Raw genomic sequence first — 6,000 nt, forward strand, 5'->3', positions numbered from 1 at the left:
TGCTAGTAGCAGCACCCCGTCTGGATTCTCCTTCACCAAGGCCTCAGTGTGTACCAGCACAATCTTGGGAAGGCTCTCTGTGGTGTGAATGCCCCCTTAGCAGCTCCTGCGACCTGTCACGGTTAGAGTTTTAGCAATACAGTTAGGATCTCTACATCCTTTGGGCCATTTTCCCATTCAGAGACAGTTAATTTTTCAAAGCTTTAAGTTACAGCAGGAAACCAGGGCTGCAGACTATCTTGCTTGGGGTCAGAGTTCAGAGCTGGGTTCCAAGCCAGTCTTGTAACTGCCATTAGAGAGCTTGTCTCCACACCGGGCTGTGGACCTGCCTGACTCCAGCTCTCCACAAGCAGAGAGGCTTGGTGGTCGGCAGCTGGTGGGATTTGCTGTTGCTGGGAACTGCAGGGATTCCCCAAACTGGCATGCCTGCTGCTTCACCGCAGTGCCTACCTCATAAACCACTGATGTTTGGGTTCTTGGAATAGTTTTTCAGAGAAACTGTAGCAAACGTGTCTTTCTGTAGTCTCTTTTTTTTCTTTACTTGGCAGAAGGTGATGAAGCTGAAATCCCCCTCCTCCAGTTAGAAAAGTACTGAAATAAACCCACGCCCACCCATCCATCCCTCCCTCCCCGCTCTACCCCTCAGACCCAGGGATTACTATGTAGAGATCTTGAAATGAACTCCAGTTACTCTGTAAGTTCCGTTCTGTCCTTGTGTCCACCTCAGTGCAGAATGCTCCATAGAGCTTCGATGAGTATGGACCTGTGTCCACTGAGGTTCACTCTTTCACGCATTTATGCAACAAAAATGTAATCAACACGCATTTTGTTCTTTACCACTTAGGGAAGGCAATTGAAAAAGTACAGCTTACAACAGAACTAGAATATTTTCTCTAAAGATATTGTTACTTCTCCAAAAAGAACACCAAAGTGATTTGTAAGGGGATAATGATTAAAAGTCTGTAATAGTAGATCTTAATGACGAAGAAATAAGATACTAGTTCCTCCCTCCTTACTTTCTCTCACTTGGCCCTATCTCCATATAATGCTCATTAAAAAAAATAAAAAACTTCATCTATTTACTGTGGATGTCACTGTCACCATCCCAGCCACTGGGAGGGGCCTGTGTGCTGAGGGGAATTAAATAAACTTTTTTTTTTGAGACAGGGTTTCTCTGTGTAGCCTTGGCTGTCCTAGACTCACTTTGTAGACCAGGCTGACCACGAACTCACAGTGATCCTCCTGCCTCTGCCCCTGAGTGCTGGGATTAAAGGCGTGCGCCACCAAGCCCATAATGCTCATTGAACATTATACTATTACATATTACAAAATATGTTCTTCTCATAAGTCTACCATAGATGTGCTGCTAAAATGAGAGATATGCCTAGCATGTATATAACTGAGTGGGATCTCCAGCACTGAACATTTTTATTATTTCTTTTTGACTTGAGACAGGGCTGGTCGGATAACTCTGTAGCCAAAGGTTTCTACCGCTAAACCTGGTGATCTGGGATTGATCCCAGGAACCCACATGCTGGAAGGAGGGAACCAACTTGCAGAAGTTGCCCTTTGATCCCCACACATCCCCATCACGACATTCACATGCTCACATACACACATACACACACACACACACACACACACACACGCGCGCGCGCGCGCAATAAATGTAAAGAATTTAAAACTGAGATACATGGTGGTCATGTTATTGAGAACTTAACTGTAAACCAGGCATCATCCTAATCAGTTTATGTTAATGTTTCTCTTTAGACTATCCCTAACTGTCTGACTGTCATCCTTATTATACAGGGGAGAATGAAGGCTCAGAGAAGTTAGGCAACTTAACTAAGGTCACAAGGGGATGAGAGAAGTGAAAATCCCCCAAACAGACAATGCTTAAAGTTAAAATTATACTAGATTGGGTCACACTAGTGGAAGGTAAATACGTAACTACCATGTGACATAAACGTACCTAATTTAACATAATTAGAAGCACACTCTGTGCCGAGCCCCGTTCTGAGAAAATATCAGTGGATGAAGCAGACACATGCACTTGGTCTGGTGGAGCTCTGTAGGGACTGTTAGCACGTGTGTGATACAGTGTGTCCACTGCTGATAAGAACTGGGGAGAAAGGTAAGCAGGCCTGCGGAATGGGAGGGAGTGCTGCCAGGGAGGGGGGAGCAGGGGGCTGAAGAAAGCTCAGCAGAGCCAGGTTTGGGCTGCTATGGGATTCCTGACACAGCATGCAGACATGTGCTTTTTCTTTGGCTCTATTTCTTATTTGGTTGTTTTGTTGTAGTCTGATTTGTTTGTTGTTTATTTTATTTTATATTATTCTTTCAATGCCTATTTGTTTTCTAAGGAGAGACAGAAAGGGGTTGATCTGGACGGGAGGAGAGGTGGGGAGTGAGTGAGAAGAGGGAGGGGATGGGAAAACAGAATTATAATATATTTATTGAAAAATATTTTCTTTCTTTCTTTTTTTTTGTTTTCTTTGTTTGGTTTATTTTTGGGGTTTTTTTTTTTGTTGTTGTTGTTTTGTTTTTTTGTTTTTTAAGACAGGGTTTTTCTGCGTAGCCTTGGCTGTCCTGGACTCACTTTTGTAGACTAGTATGACCTCCAAGCAATCCACCAGCATCTGCCTCCCGAGTGCTAGGGGGAAAAAAAAAATCTATTTTCAAGAAAAGAAAAGAAGAAGAAATGGCCTTTGAGCAAAGGCATAGAGAGGTTCCAGGGAAAGCCAGGCAGGAGCCAAGCTTGAGGAAGAGCTCCCCGGAGGCATAGCAAGAGTCCACAGCCGGGGAGCAGAACACGTTTGGCATGGAACGGAGAGAAGCTGGGGAGGAGGGGTTGAGGCTGAGGCTGAGAGGCAGATAGTCAAAAGACAGACAGACTGCCCGGAGGGATCAGCAGCTGCTGCTGCTGCAGTCTGAGCACACCCACTCCCACTCAGATGTAGCTGGGTCATTGAGTGCCACAGAGGACGGTCAGGGTGAGCCATAGTGAAGCAGAGACAGCGGGCTTATTAGCTAGGGCGTTGCATCCATGACATGGGTGCAGAATTCTCAAGATACAGCCATGCTCGGGTGGCCATTGCAATCATTATGTCTAGGATTTGGTTCCCAAATTGAGTTTCCAGGGCATGTAATTATAAGAGTTAATAATTAAGCAGAGCTTAATACTTAAGTAAAACATGGCTTAATATTTAAAAAATTTAAATACATGAGCTGGTACACCTCTTTAAAAAAACTATTTTTGTGCCCATTTGCCACATTGTGGATGTGGAGGTCAGTGGACACAGCAGTGAGCTCCCTTCTTCTACCATGTGAGATCAAACTCAGGTCATCAAGCTTGGCAGCAAGTGTTTTTATTTAAAATTGTATTTAAAATTATTTAAATTTTAATTATTTAATTAAAATCATATTAACTTTTTCTTTTTACCTTAATGGATTCCCTCTTGAAATGAGGGGAATGCATCGTTTCCATTTAGGGATGAGAGAGGAGTGCTAACATGACAAACTCAAGGTTATGGACATTCTGGCACTAAGTGTGGCTTCTTTTTAAAGTCCTTATTTGAAGTGTTTTAGGAGGGTAAGCACTGTCTTCATTGGCAATTCAAGTTTAGCTATTGTGTTAAAGTTTCAGACTCTCATCTAGATTCCAGAGTGAGGAACTCCTGAACTTCTTTCTCCTCCCATGTCCTCCTAATTTTCCCCTCTTTTTATCCTATCTACAAGGAATATATATATATATATATATATATATATATATATATATGTATGTATGTATGTATATGTAGTATATATCCATCCTTCACGAAGAGGTTGAAGTGTGATGGCTGTATAATGTCATGAATATGCTAAAAAATAATTGAATTGCACATTTTACTGGTTCAACCTTTTGGCCTGTGAAACATATCTTACTAAAGTGTTAAAAGTAGTTTGACTGTGGCAGAAATGAGGACATTTTGCCCAGTGGCTGGTTTGCCACATTTGAAGCCAACTTCATAAGGAGGTTCTTTGATGCTCATCATCTTCTTTGAGATCAGCTGGGTGTTGTCAGGAGTTAACTTGTCTTGTTGTCAAAGAAACTTTAGAATAATAAAAAACATCTTCAAATGCTATATTCCGTGGGTCTTTGAGGCTTTTGAAGACCTTATTAACTAGTTTACCTCATATATATATATATTAATATCTATCTGTTAGACTTAGAATATATATTCTTTGCTAAAATCTGGCTAGTATTTGACATGCTCATGCTTTGCATCAATATACAAAATTCTATACCAATGACTTAGAAATAACCTTCATTATGAGTAACAATTAAGGCCTCGTTTCTGCCACAGACAGAATTCTGTCTAAAAATGGGCAGCTTAGATGCAGGCAGAGTCAGAGCCAAACTCTGCCAAGACAGGGTAAGCAAGTCCTCAATAGTTTCAGCCTCGTGAATAAATTTAGCAGAGATGTTGGGCTAGAAGGCCAAAGATGATGCTCCAGTGTTGTAGAGAGTGTTGGGTGACTGTTCATGCAGTAAACTGTCTCAGTCATTTTGTTCATTTTGGAAACTGCTAACCTGCACTACAGGTTCACTCAGGCATTTAAGCTTTATTCCTTCTCAAGTCTCTGAGGGGGGTTGAAGACCAGATAGTTTAGTTTGACAATCAAGTTAGTTGGTTAGGAGATAAGATCTTTTTAGATCAAGAAAAAGGATTTAAGTTAATAGAGATGAGATATGATAGATACTGAATTTCATTCAGAAATTTAGACCCAACTAGATAGGAAAGATGTTTACTTCAAGTTTGACAAATACAAATAGCCAAATCACTAGGAATGTAACATTTATATAACTCAGGATTGTCACAGGATTCTCTCTGCTGAATGTAGTTTGTTTTATGCATGTGTAATAAAATAAATGTATATGGGGAAAAAAGTAGTTTGGTTTATGAGCAAAAGGTAAGATGGACACATTTTGTTCCACTGTACCTAGAACCTACGTAAAAAGAAGTAACACTTCTGGCTTACAGATTTTCAAAAATATTATGCCAGTAAAACTACATTCCACAATTCAAGCCTAGATACAAGAAATAGCTTTATTCAGATCTGACTCTGGCACAGAATTCAATAACCTAAGAATAAAAGTCCAAAATCATGCTTCAGTTAGCTTCCTGATTTTAAAAAGCTGCATGAAAAGGTTCTCTCTCCTCCCAGAATTGAAAATCAGATGGCTTGCCCAGTGTCTGAGATACATTTATTGATTTCCTACCCTTTTGCACACATCATTATGCCAAGAGGGTGCAGGTTGTAAAGCCACGTTTCAGAAAATGTGACCCACGACTCTTATGCAAGCATAGGAATCGGTGTAATTCACTAATGGGGCAATGTCTGGGATGCTGAAGCTGGTTCAGGCAAGAACTAGGAAAAGACACTGTCATTAGAGAAAAGAATTTCAGAGTGATGCTGCCGGGCTAGATAGAAAACCAGCTCATTGTCCTGTGTACTGAAACTGTGAGCCTCGGGCTTGCCATTTCTGCTGATCAGAAATATTTGTGTCTCTTGAATGAAGGTCCACAGGTTATTAAGGGACTCTATGGCATGGACACTTAACGCAGTAATACATAGCCTTCCCCAGAGGAGAAGTGTGATGGCTGTACAATGCCACGAATATGCTAAAAACCGTTGATTTGTACATTTTCACTGGTTCAGATTTTTTTTGGCATGCAAGACTACTTACCAGATAGCTACTCGTATATGTCTTGCCTTACCCAAATAACTTATATATGCAGGCCCTAAACTTAGTGTTTCTCCCTGTACCCCCACGTGTGTGTGTGTGTGTGTGTGTGTGCGCGCGCGCGCGCGCATTCATGTAAGTAAAGCAAATGTAGGCATACAGTCATGGCATGCATACAGAGGTCAGAGAGCAATCCAGGTCCCCAAGATTACACAACAAGTACCTTTACCTGCTGAGCCATCTCACCGGCCCCCCCCCAATGTTATTCTTAA

This window comes from Acomys minous, assembly GCF_964271855.1.
Source record: "Acomys minous genome assembly, chromosome: 16".
Classification (NCBI taxonomy): Eukaryota; Metazoa; Chordata; class Mammalia; order Rodentia; family Muridae; genus Acomys; species Acomys minous.